Source organism: Diabrotica virgifera, chromosome 7, assembly GCF_917563875.1.
Source record: "Diabrotica virgifera virgifera chromosome 7, PGI_DIABVI_V3a".
Taxonomy (NCBI): Eukaryota; Metazoa; Arthropoda; class Insecta; order Coleoptera; family Chrysomelidae; genus Diabrotica; species Diabrotica virgifera.
The window spans coordinates 112842422-112854844 of NC_065449.1; the positions used below are offsets into that span (position 1 = coordinate 112842422).

The 12423-nt window shown below is 35.3% G+C and overlaps 1 protein-coding gene across 1 annotated transcript in view; it reads right to left on the reverse strand.

The window, feature by feature from the left end:
- LOC114324569 (protein bric-a-brac 1-like) overlaps positions 1–12423 on the reverse strand; it is a 544677-nt gene that overhangs the window by 249836 nt on the left and 282418 nt on the right. The window lies entirely within an intron of this gene.

Consider the following 12423-nt stretch of genomic DNA (forward strand, 5'->3'; position numbering starts at 1 on the left):
TGCCATATCTCAGTTTGTATTGGTTGCAGAAAAATTATAAAAATTTATTTGGTTTGTGTCTTTAAAAGATAATAGTTATTTTCCTAACAAGTGCAGAAAGTCATTATTTTCCGCACGCGACTGCAGTCGAGTGCGGAAAAGAGACTTTCTGCAAGAGTTAGGAACAATATTTTTTCTAAGAGTCTTTAAAAAATTACCAAATCTTAATCAATTAACTTAATTAATATGAAGATACATACACAAATTAATTCTTTGACAAGGTTTTCAAAACCAAACTTTCAATATAATTAGTTAGCATGACGACGATCTTGGTTTCCATGACGATGATTCAAAACGACTGTTATTGTCTACCGATTTGACTTTCGAATATTATGTCAAAATAATTTTATTTCATCGAATTGTCCCGTTAATTTCATTAAAACAGGAACACAATAAGATATAGTTGAAATAAATTAGTAAATAATATCTAAATATTAGTTTATTGCATGTATTATAATTACTTTAAGGCCATATTAACATATCTAAATTAACACGCGTGCAGAAAAGTAAAAACCACGTGCGGAAAAGTAACACGCGTGCGGAAAAGTAACACGCGAGCGGAAAAGTGAAACTTTCTAAACTAAAATGCGTGCGCGAAAGTAGACATTTTTGCACGCTCGTAGAAAATTTTTTTAAAGCTACAGTTTTTTTAATTAAATGTATATTTTTAAGTTATTCTTCTAAAAAAGTCGATCTCCTAGTCGAAAAACTGTTAAGGTAGACTTCCGCACCAAGAGACCGAGACAGGAGACCGCGACAGGCGACAGATAGGCGAGGTCTCCCCACGACTGCTCTCAATGCAATTATATCAGGGTAGTTCTGCAGCCCGCGACCGAGACCAGCGACCAACTATCGTCTATTCGCGACCTATCTGTCGCCTGTCGCGGTCTCCTGTCTCGGTCGCTTGGTGCGGAAGTCTACCTTTACCTTCAACCGCGAATAACTCGAAAAATATGAGTTTTACGAAGAAAACGTAAAGAACATTTTTTTTAGAATTGCATTTTTTATCGATTTCCATGGTCAAAATGTAATGAAAAATTTCCGCCCCCGAGATGGGGTGGCAACCACCCCTAAGCTTTTAGGGTACAGGGGCATGATATAGAAAATTATCCTTGGGCTATTCCCTACCTTCTGTGAAAATTTCAAGTAACTCCGTGCTGGACAAAAAAATTCCAAAATGCTTCATTTCCTGGCCTAATATGCAATAACATTATTTAATTTCTAGAATCGGTTGTTTGTGTGAATCAACTTTTACTAAATGGTATTGGGAAGAGTATACTTTAACTAGTTGGAGTCTACTTTTACTAGTAAATGTTGAATAAAATTCTTCACTTTATATTTTATAATCAACTTTTACTGAAACCAGCCGTTTGAGTTGACTCGAACTAGGAATAGTCAACTCCAACTGGATAATCAACTTGAACTGTAACATATGCATTATGTTCAAATATACAATGTTAGAATATAGGAAAAGATTGCAAAAGGAAACCAAATTACATCGCAGCATGGAATAAACGTGGTAATTATTCGTCTCCACTCAATTTTATTTTACAAAAGTATATAAAGTAGCTGCCAATAAACGGTGACTCATCACTTGGTAAAAACATATTGCGTTAACTTTAATGAAACGTTCATGAACAGTGTTCTTTAGTGACGTCAGTCTCGAGCGCGTTTTTTCTGTAACCTTTTAGAGTCTCGGTGGTAAAAATTCAATATTAAAGCCCGTACGCGATTTTTGCATCGAAAAGTGAGTAAATTCCATCGTAACCGGTTGAATCTTTGATAAAGAGAAACCCTAGGAGTCGATAGCTCTGTAAGTTAATTAATCTATCAATCAGTCAGGGATCGGAGTGCACTCTAATGCATTTCTGTTTGTAGCGTGTACGGTATTCTCTTCTCTCTGAATAATTTACTAAACATTAGCACTCAGCCACCGGTCGTAACCGTAAATGCTCTCCAGCGATCCGTTTATACACGACAATCGGTCCGCCAGACGTTGGCACGTACCCCGGCCGATCCTTTGGCTTTGCTTTTGCCATACTTTCTTTGATCTCTCTTTCCACAACGTAAATAGCTGCACGGATCTAAAAATCCCTCAATGAACACCGGCTTTCGTTGTTTTAGAGCTCTGAGCTCTGTCTTTCACATTCTCTACGATTATTTTTTCATTATTCGTTTTCACTCCTTTATTTTTACTTAAACTGGGTCGGTTGTCGAAGTGATATATTCTCACGTTTTCCAACGATGTTATTTAATTTGTGCTTATTTTTTACTCGGATTTCTTTTTACTACCTCAAATAAAATAAATAATGTTAATTTATTTTTAAAAACAACTTAATTAATTAATCAAACTAATGCGATGCTAAAAAATATAGGACTAGATGAAAAAGATATCCGTGTCGTGTCATTAAAAATCTGTATACTGGAATCAAACTGCTTTCGTAAAATTGGAGATAAATACACCGACGAAATCTCCATACAACAAGGAGTCAGATAAAGTTGCATTTTCTCCCCAACATTGCTCAATGTTTACTCGGACCAGTTATTTGAATGGCACTTCGAGAAAGTCGTAAACATTGTTTATCTGTTATTTTTGTCCTCACAATAAAATAATACCAACCAGATGCTTACCTATGTATTGTATCTATGTGGAATATGAATATATGTTCCGATATATCCAAAGTTGAATATCGATAAAATTTTAAAATATATCGATATATTTAATGTATCGATACATCGCTGCCATCCCTTGGCTTAGGGAGTATCAACCTGCCATATCACAGGATATGGCGCTAGAAAAGTTTAACTTGAGTTATTTTTCTTGGCTAACAAATGCGTTTATATCACATGTTAGGGCAATATTTAAAAATGAGCGATCACACATCCACTCTCGACCACAACGTAACTCAAACTGTCTTGTGGCATGTGGCATGCTTGCTAATGCTGAGAGAGCAAAAACCGGAAACGGTTATAACGATACAGACGCATTATACCTATTTTAAGATAACTAAATTATGTGACATTATTCCACAACGAAGGCAACTAAAGGAACGAGTTAGGCCAACAAAGAGATTTTCCATTTTTTAGGGTTATGGTACTGTTGAAGTCTGGGTGCAATATTTGGAAACTGTCATAACGAAACAACTGACGGATCCTTCGGCTTTGCTTTTGCCATACTTTCTTTGATCTCTCTTTCCACAACGTAAATAGCTGCACGGATCTAAAAATCCCTCAATGAACACCGGCTTTCGTTGTTTTAGAGCTCTGAGCTCTGTCTTTCACATTTTCTACAATTATTTTGGTCGGTTGTAGAAAAGATTAAGATATATAGTCTTCTCACATTTTTTGTCGATGCTATTTAATTTCTGATTGTTTTTTACTCTAATTTCTTTAGACTGCTTCGAATAAAATAAATAATTTAACTTTAAGAACAATATTGGTTTAAGTAATCAAACGTAACCTCAAAGCTTACACAATTCTGCAATTTCTTAATATCCACATAAGCATGTGCTTTCCGTATATTATAATTTAAGAATGCTGAAATTATCGTAGTCTATTTTCTTTCTTCTTCTTCTTATTGCCTCGTCTCCTTTTGAAGGTTGGCCATCCAAATGGCAATTGTAGCTTTGGAAACTGCTGCAGGAAAAATTTCTGCGGATGAGCGGTCAAACCATCTTCTCAGGTTTTTCAGGCATGAGATCTTTAGATATAATCAATCGGTCGAATTTTTTTGAGTATATGATAATAGAAGAAATGATGATAATATTGAGAGACTTATAATTTCGGGAAACGTTGAAGGGCGCAGAAGTAGAGGTCGCTCACCTACCCGATGAACGGATCAAGTACAGAAAGCCAGTGGAAAAAAATTCTCTGAATCCATGAGGGAAGCTCAGGACAGAAGCCGATGGAAAGAGATAGTTGCTCGTATTAATAGGGAATCACGACACTTGGCAATGAGGAAACAACTGAGGAGGAGGAGGAGGAGATTGATAATAGATTTCTTACCAGGATATTCGACGCCTTGTCTTTTGGTAACATTGACCTTTCCTTCAATAACCCTTCCTGAACTATTTATATTGCTGTATGTGTGTCTTAATTAATTAGTTTCAATTATAATTATTCAGCTACACCTTTACTAATAATAGATACAGTTGGCATTGGCGAACAATTTACATGAAGCTGATCATTTATGTTCTTACTTTTGAAGATACGTATTACATAACTTATATGTTCATATACTATAAATAATAAATATTGTTATAAATAGTAGAACTTATTTGACTTACGGTTATGGTAGCGACAACTATTATAGCAGTAACAAATATCTCGCTTACCTGAAAAAAAAACAAAATTAGTTAAAAAGTCAGATTCAAAGATTTGCAACAATTTGCAAGTTTTTAGTTACAAACAAAATAAATATCCGAAGAGTAGCATTCGACTTGTGTTTATGTTACGACACTGCTAACAGAACATCTTAAAAAAGTGGACTACATTCAAAGTGCATGCTTGAGATTAGTTTTAGGTGCCACAAGAACCAGTCCAGTAAGTGGCTTACAAGTTACAATTTCAGCAAACAATAGCATCGTAGTCTGTTCAATATTGTTTTACAGAACAAGTTTGTCTTCTAACCTTTACAGAAACATTGAAAGAAAAATGCTACCATTTTCTGACCTAATAAAACAGATTGTTCTTAAATTAGAACAGTTCAGTCTTACTATGCCTATTTGTGCAAATTTTCCCCCTGGATAATCAAACCACCAAAATAGATACATCTTCAAAAAAGCTCCCCATATATTTTACACATCGTTTCTTTTCCAGCAAGCTCTTAAAATTTCAAATATTCAACAAGCCATCAAATCCTCACTGATGCTTCCAAAAAAATGTGATGAAGAACATGCTGCAGCCTATATCGGTGAAAACATCAAGTCTAGTGTACGAATTCCGACAAATTGTTGCATATATACGAGAACTTACGGCAATTCACCAGGCCATGAAAAAATGTGGTTTTATCTATGCAAGCAAATTTGTTAGTATCACCGATTCAATGAGCGCATTACTTGGAATAGAACAGCTGTATACAATTCATACTATATGTACTTGTCAATATAAAAAAATAATTATTTTATCTACAGGCTCAACAAAAAAATATTTCCTTTATCTGGATACTCTACCATATTATGGGAAAAGAGGCAATGAAGAAGTGGATTTCTTATCAAGAAATTCAACAACCGGCCAAAATATTGATACGATAAACCAAATTATTTGGACTGATCACAAAGTAAACATCAAATGCTACATCGACAGAGCGTGGAAACCTACTTGGGATCACACTACCACCCAACTCAAACAAGTAATGTTAGTGGTGTACAAAATCCCATTAAACGTAATTCAGGATTGTACTACAGATATATTTATAAGTATTAGCATTTAGTGACATGCTAAACACAATTTATTTCGATTTAAATCAAAACCACACTAAATAAGAAAATTCTTAGTGACAGCAATTTAGAATCCGATAGTGATACGTCACTATCGGACTATGTAAACTTTTCTTTTTCATCGACTTGGCTTTTTACAGAAACTCAGCTCACATTATTGCGCAGATTTAGTATGTTTCTAACAAACTAACCTGCGCCCAAACAAAAATTCTAAGCAATTCAATGTTTTCGATATAACAGAAAATGTAATTGTAACTACTTTTCTGGTGGAGGGCGACTCCGGTAAAAAATCATGTGCATCACATAATTTCTGCATCACATAATTTCATCATGGTCCTGCAAACACCATACTTAATGCGGTAAAAACCCTTGAGAAAATGGTAAAATCTTAACTAAAACAGGTTCAAGAAAATTCCAGACGCATTATCTACATAATATGGATCCCATTTCATATTGGTATTGATGGATACGAAGCAGCAAACCAGTGAGTAAAAGTGTCGAAACGGATGTACAGAGTGTCGAAATCTCTGTCGAAATCAAGACTGTAATGATTCACAGACAACACCGGAAACAAGAAAAGCCGAAGCTCCAAACTTCCAAAGCCGAAAGTTTCAAACTATTATTATTCGCCTATGTATAATAGGCATACAAGATATACGTACTCCTACCTGTTTACCAAAGACAGTCCCCCTAAATGTGAAATTTGTGATGCAACAAACAATGTAAATCATGTTTTAATTTACTGCCTTTTAAACTTTTTTCAATTGAAAGCAATAGGTACAATATTCTGAACAATATCAATAAACTTTTCGGTACAGACTTTAATAATTAAGTTGATATCACAAATATCATAACATATATAGTAAATATTATAAAATTATTATAAAATTTAAAGTAAAGGGTGGGTGATTTGACAACGCTGCTGACGATAAAGTAGAGGAGCCGCGGGCTTGCGACGTGCACGCTGTGAAACTAGAGAGTGGGAAGTTTAGTTATCATGGAAGCATGGTCTTGTGAACAACGCGCATTTGCTGTCAAAGCTTGTTACAAAAATGGTGAAAGTTTTGTGCGTCTACAACGAGCATTTCGTTTACACTACCATTTACCGCTCCGTTCACAAGACCAAGTAGTGGTTCAACATCGCAAAAAGAGGTGGCAATATCTGAACTGCTCGCACACCACAGAATATTAAAGCGGTGCGAAATTCATTACACGCGAATGCTCGAAGATCCCTGCGACGACTCGCATGTAATGAATTTGGCACCGCTTCAATATTCTGTAATGTGCGAGCAGTTCTGACACTGCCACCTCTTTTCTGTGATATTGAACCACTACTTTCAAAGTTCCTAACCTAAGTCTTGTTAGCCATGTTAGAAGAAACTGCAGCGCGGGGCGGCAAATGGTAGTGTAAACGAAATGCTCGTTGTACACGCACAAAACTTTCACCATTTTTGTAATAAGCTTTCACAGCAAATACGTTCACCCGACCACGTCTCCATGATAACTAAACTTCCCACTGTCTAGATTCACAACGTTTACGTCGCAAGCCCGCGGCTTCTCTACTTTATCGTCAGCAGCGTTGTGAAATCGTACCGTTTCACTTAATCACCTTGTATTAGAATTGTATACCTACACTATATTCCCACCAATCACCAATTCCTCCCATGGTGGATGCAGTAATTGTTTCAATAAAAATAAATGTGCCAAATTTGTATTGCATTAAAAATATTTAGAAAATGAAGAGAAACTACTAATGTTGTATAAATGACTAATCTAATGATTTTTGAAGGCAAAAAAGATAAAAAACTTTTTAATCTTTTGTTAAAATTACTTCAAAATAATAATGCCAATTTGTGATGGTAAAATAAAACTCATAACAATTACTATACAATAAATAATACAATAATTACCAGGAAGCCAATATAAACACACGAAAATCCATAGAATATTTACAGTATTACCAACCATCAATAATTTATCCATGTGATTCAGGAATAATTTGACAAGTCCTCAATTAAACTATGTCTGTCACATACATATAACCCAAATATCTATCAATGAGGGAAATAATTAATTGACCTCATTAGATAAACAAGACGGTCGAAACAAAAAAATTCTTGTTATTGGTTAATATAATTTAATGATGTCAATGTTTGATCAAGTAATTAGATAAACAAATTACAAACTAATGAATTATTACCCTACTCAAGAGCAACATTATATTACAGAAATCGATAAAATAAATTATCTAAATTAATAATGACAGTTCTATTTCCTATTCTCGATCAGCGAATTTATTGGTTCGTTCTGTTATATGTGTGCTCAGGGTAGCAATTAGGAGACTAGAAAGCTAAAACCCCAAAAACACAATGTAGTAATGATATTTGAAACTCAGAACACATTAGTTAAATTTAAACCATATTATATAAATAGATGATTTTTAAACATTATACTCGTTACTAAAAATGTGTATAAGTATTTTTTGACTTTAGGATTAGTCCATACAGCCAGAAACGTAGTAAGTATTAAGTCTAGTTTTTTTTGTTTTTAACTTTTATTCTCTTCTTCTTCCTCTTTATAAGCAATTCTGCTTGTTCATTAACGGATTGATACCTCTATGGAAGGTTGTCACTCCATCTTTTGCGCGGTTGGCCGATACTTCTTCTGCCTATTGGTGATTTTTCATCTCTTGCTATTTTGACCACACGTGTCTCCCCCATTCTGGTTATGTGGTTGTTCCATGCTCTTTTTCTATTTAGTGTCCATTCGTTTATACACTGTACGTTACATTGTCTTCTGATATCTTCACTCCTCTTTCGATCGCGCAGTGTATTTCCAGTAATTCTTCTCAGTACTCTCATCTCTGCCGTTTCCAGTAGTCTTTGTGTTGTGGCTGTATCGGATCTTGTTTCTGATGCATATGTCATTATTGGTCTTACACTGGCTTTACAAATTCTTGACTTCATCTCAGTGTTAATATGGCGGTTTCACCATATAGTGTTATTAAGGCATCCTGCCAGTCTATTTGCTCTTTGTACTTGATTTCTCACTTCTTTGTCCAGGTCTCCGTAACTTGACAATGTAATTCCAAGGTATTTTATTTCCATTATTTGTTCAATACTGATACCATCAATTTCTATTTTACATCTGATTGGTTCTTTACTGATTACTATTGTTTTGGTTTTCTGAGATGAAATTGTCATATTGAATTCTTTTGCTCTTATGTTAAATCTGTGGACTAATCTTTGCAGACTATCTTCATCTTGGGCTATCAATATTGCGTCATCTGCGTAGCAGAGTAATTTTACTTCTTTGTTTCCCATTCTAGATCCTCGTCCTTTGTTGACGTTTTTGATGATTTCGTCCATGATTAAATTGAAGAGCATAGGACTCAATGAGTCTCCCTGTCTTATTCCGCTGCATATATCTATAGGTTCTGTAAGTTGTCCATCTACTCTTACTTCCATACTTACTTCCATTTTTAACTTTTAGTGTAACGATATCTCCGAATGACCGACGACCAATTTGTTATGATTATAAAAAACATTTCTTTCAACGAATTTTTTTTTTTGACGATTAATCATAATGAGCATTTTGGGATTAGGATATTCAGGGGTAGTTCTGAGCATTTCTTTAAACAAAAATACTGGATAGACTACGGTAAGGTATGTATATAAACAAAAGGAAAAATATTTAGTACAACTTAAATTTAGACTGAAATATGAAAAATAAAATCTAAAATACCAAAAGAACAAAAGTGAATAACATCGCAAACTCTGGCAAATATAATATAATAGACCTTTTCTTTGTTAATAGTAACTTAGACACGACTAATGAAAATATAGATTTAACTGGCCCACCAATAGTAGAATGAGAACTGGAATATGCGATCGAGTTAAACCCTTCAATATCAAGTATATATGCAAACTCTTTTAACAACTTTCGTAGCAATTCCAAAAAGATCGTCGCCTAATCAGCCTAATGTGCCACGTACTCTAAGGCCGTCCGCACATGGGTCGACGCTCGAAGTACTCGACTCGATTCCAGTCGCGTAGATCTTTCCCCGCCACTCAAGTTCCTTCGTTGTGGCATTGAGCTCCGTAGACGGAGCGGTTAGAATTGAAAATCTCCTCGTTTTGTGCGACTCTCGTTCCTTGCGATCTGTAGCGTACGAGAAAGTTCGAGTGAGACGCACGTTTTCAGTCATGGAGGGAAGTTTATTTTATTTGTTTCCTTCGTTTTTTGTTGATTTTAGTTTTTTTTTAAGATCTGTGAAGTTATGTCCGTTGATTGTAGTGCTAGTAGCTTTGTGGAAATATATTGTTTGTAATATAAAATTCTGAAAACATTGAACTTTTGTTTCTAGGTGTTTATTATAAAATTCGTTAAGAAAGTAGAAAATACCCTCAATTGTATACTGCTCATTGTATACAAATTATACTAAAAATGTAACAATACCGTACTTTTTACAGATCGAAATAATCATTTTGGTTGATCTATAAAAAATGCGTTCTTCCTGGTTGGAAGATGTGAGCAAACTGAATCGACAAGTGTGCGGAGAGCAATCGCTGTGCCGCAGGGTTCGTACAAGACGAGCAAGACGCGCGAACTTAGAGACGTGTCTTCGATCGACCCATGTGCGGACGGCCTAAGCGTTCTTGTTCTTACGAGTAATTCATAAGACCGGCCGCACATGGGTCGATCGAAGACAAGTCTCGAAGTTCGCGCGTCTTGCTCGTCTTGTACGAACCCTGCGGCACAAGCGATTGCTCTCCACACACTAGTCGATTCAGTTTGCTCACATCTTCCAACCAGGAAGAACGCATTTTTTTTATATCAACCCAAAACGACTATTTCGATCTGTGAAAAGTACGGTATTTTACATTTTTAATATAATTTGAATACAATGAGCATTATACTGATAGCATTTTTCTACTTTCCCAACAAAATTTATATTAAAAACATAGAAACAGAAGTTTAATGTTTTCAGAATTTTGTATTACAAACAATATATTTCCAAAAAGCTAGTAGGTAGTATGTACTACAATCAACGAACGTAACATGCAACGATCTTTAAATAAAACTAAAATTTAATTAAGCGCAAAAAACAAAAAATGAAGAAAAACAAATTAAATAAACTACATATATGACTGGAAACGTGCGTCTCACTCAAACTTTCTCGTGCGCTACGGATCGCAAGGGACGAGAGTTGTACAAGACGAGGAGATTTGCAATCCTAAACGCTCCGTGTACGGAGCTCCATGGCGCAACGAAGTAACTTGACTGACGGGGAGAGACCTACGCGACTGGAATCGAGTCGAGTAGTTCGAGCGTCGCCCCATGTGCGGACGGCCTAAGCGGATTTATAACACTACTATTATTATCGGTTTACAGCGTTCTCCGATGCCTTTCGACTCTTAATCGCGATTGTTCTCTGTTTAGCCATAGATCTGGAAGGATGTCTCTTTCCTCTAGTTATTTTTCAATTCCCTCCCTCTAGCTTCTTTTCGGCATTCCCCTTTTCCTTCTCCCTTGTGATGTCCACGTCAAAATCTGTTAAGGAATCCTGTTATCTGGCATTCTCTGTACAGCCGTACCGTATTAGTTACATATTTTGTTTTTATGTCATCAGTTATTGTATGCGTGACTCCTATCATTTCTCGTATTCTCTCATTGGGTATCCGATCTCTTCCTGATTTGCCTGCTGCTCTTCTCCAGAAGTCCATTTCTATTCTTAGTAATATTTTCTCTGTTCTTTGTTTCAGTGGCCAAACTTTCCATCTTGAGTTATCTTCAGGCCCAGGTATTTGTATTCATCACAGTGTTAAATTTCTGCTCCATTGTCTAATGTAATGGAATTCTTTGTCCTTTCAGTACACATAGCTTTAGTTTTCTTAATGTTGACTTCGATACCCCATTTATTGTAATCTTGTATTCGCTTCCGCATCATGTAACTCAAGTCGTAATGATCCTGAGCATCCAGTTCCATTATACACAGGTTGGACTGCTTTGGTAAGACCATGTTCAATGTTAGTTTGCTGTAGGGTTGACCATAGTTTGGATGGATTTATAACAAATTTAAGGAAATAAGGAGACACTCAGTTTTTCAGAGATAATTAAAAGTTTAAAGAAATTTTCTCATGGTAAACATAAAAAGCGATACGGGTTGAATACGGATCTGCACAAGGTTGATTAATAAAGTTATGGATTTAGATAAAAACCCTTGGTGCACGTAATTCATTGCAGACACTTAGACTTTGTTAATAAATCAATAGAGACCTCTTATGCACTTTAAGTTATTTGCTATTATTTTCTGTTAAGTGGAACATAAGAACAATAGAAATTGCATATTACATATCGTGTCATTTAGATACCTATTACGCCGTTGTTCGTGAACATATATTATTTCTAGAAGATTTGAAGTTATACAAATTTTAACGACGATTTAATAAATTTTTGATGACCGTGCCTGTTACTGTCTCCATTAGCTCAACTGGGTTTCTGTGAAATTCTTGATTTAGTAAACTGTCAAAGTATTTTTTCCGCCACTTTTTCACATATTTTTTTGCAACTTGATTCATTTTTTTTTTGCTATCTTTGCTCTATAGTTTTGTATCACCTTCCGTGGTATCAGGTTGATCTTGGATTTGTATAGACTTACTTCTGTTTTAGCTTTTGCTGCTGCTACTTTTGCTTCATTTTTGGAGAATGTATAGTCTTGCAGATCTGTGACGGCCTTATTTGCTTGCCAGTTTCTATATAATTTTATCTTTTCATTTATTTTTTTTTAACTTCTTTTGACCACCACCAGGTCTCTTTATTCTCAAACTTCTTTTTTTCTGAGGAATTATTTCACATACTGGTCACATTCTGCTAAATTGTATTAGGGCTTCCTTTTATGTTCCTTCTTGTAAAGGTGCCTCTCTTCTAGAGATGTTGGCGACCA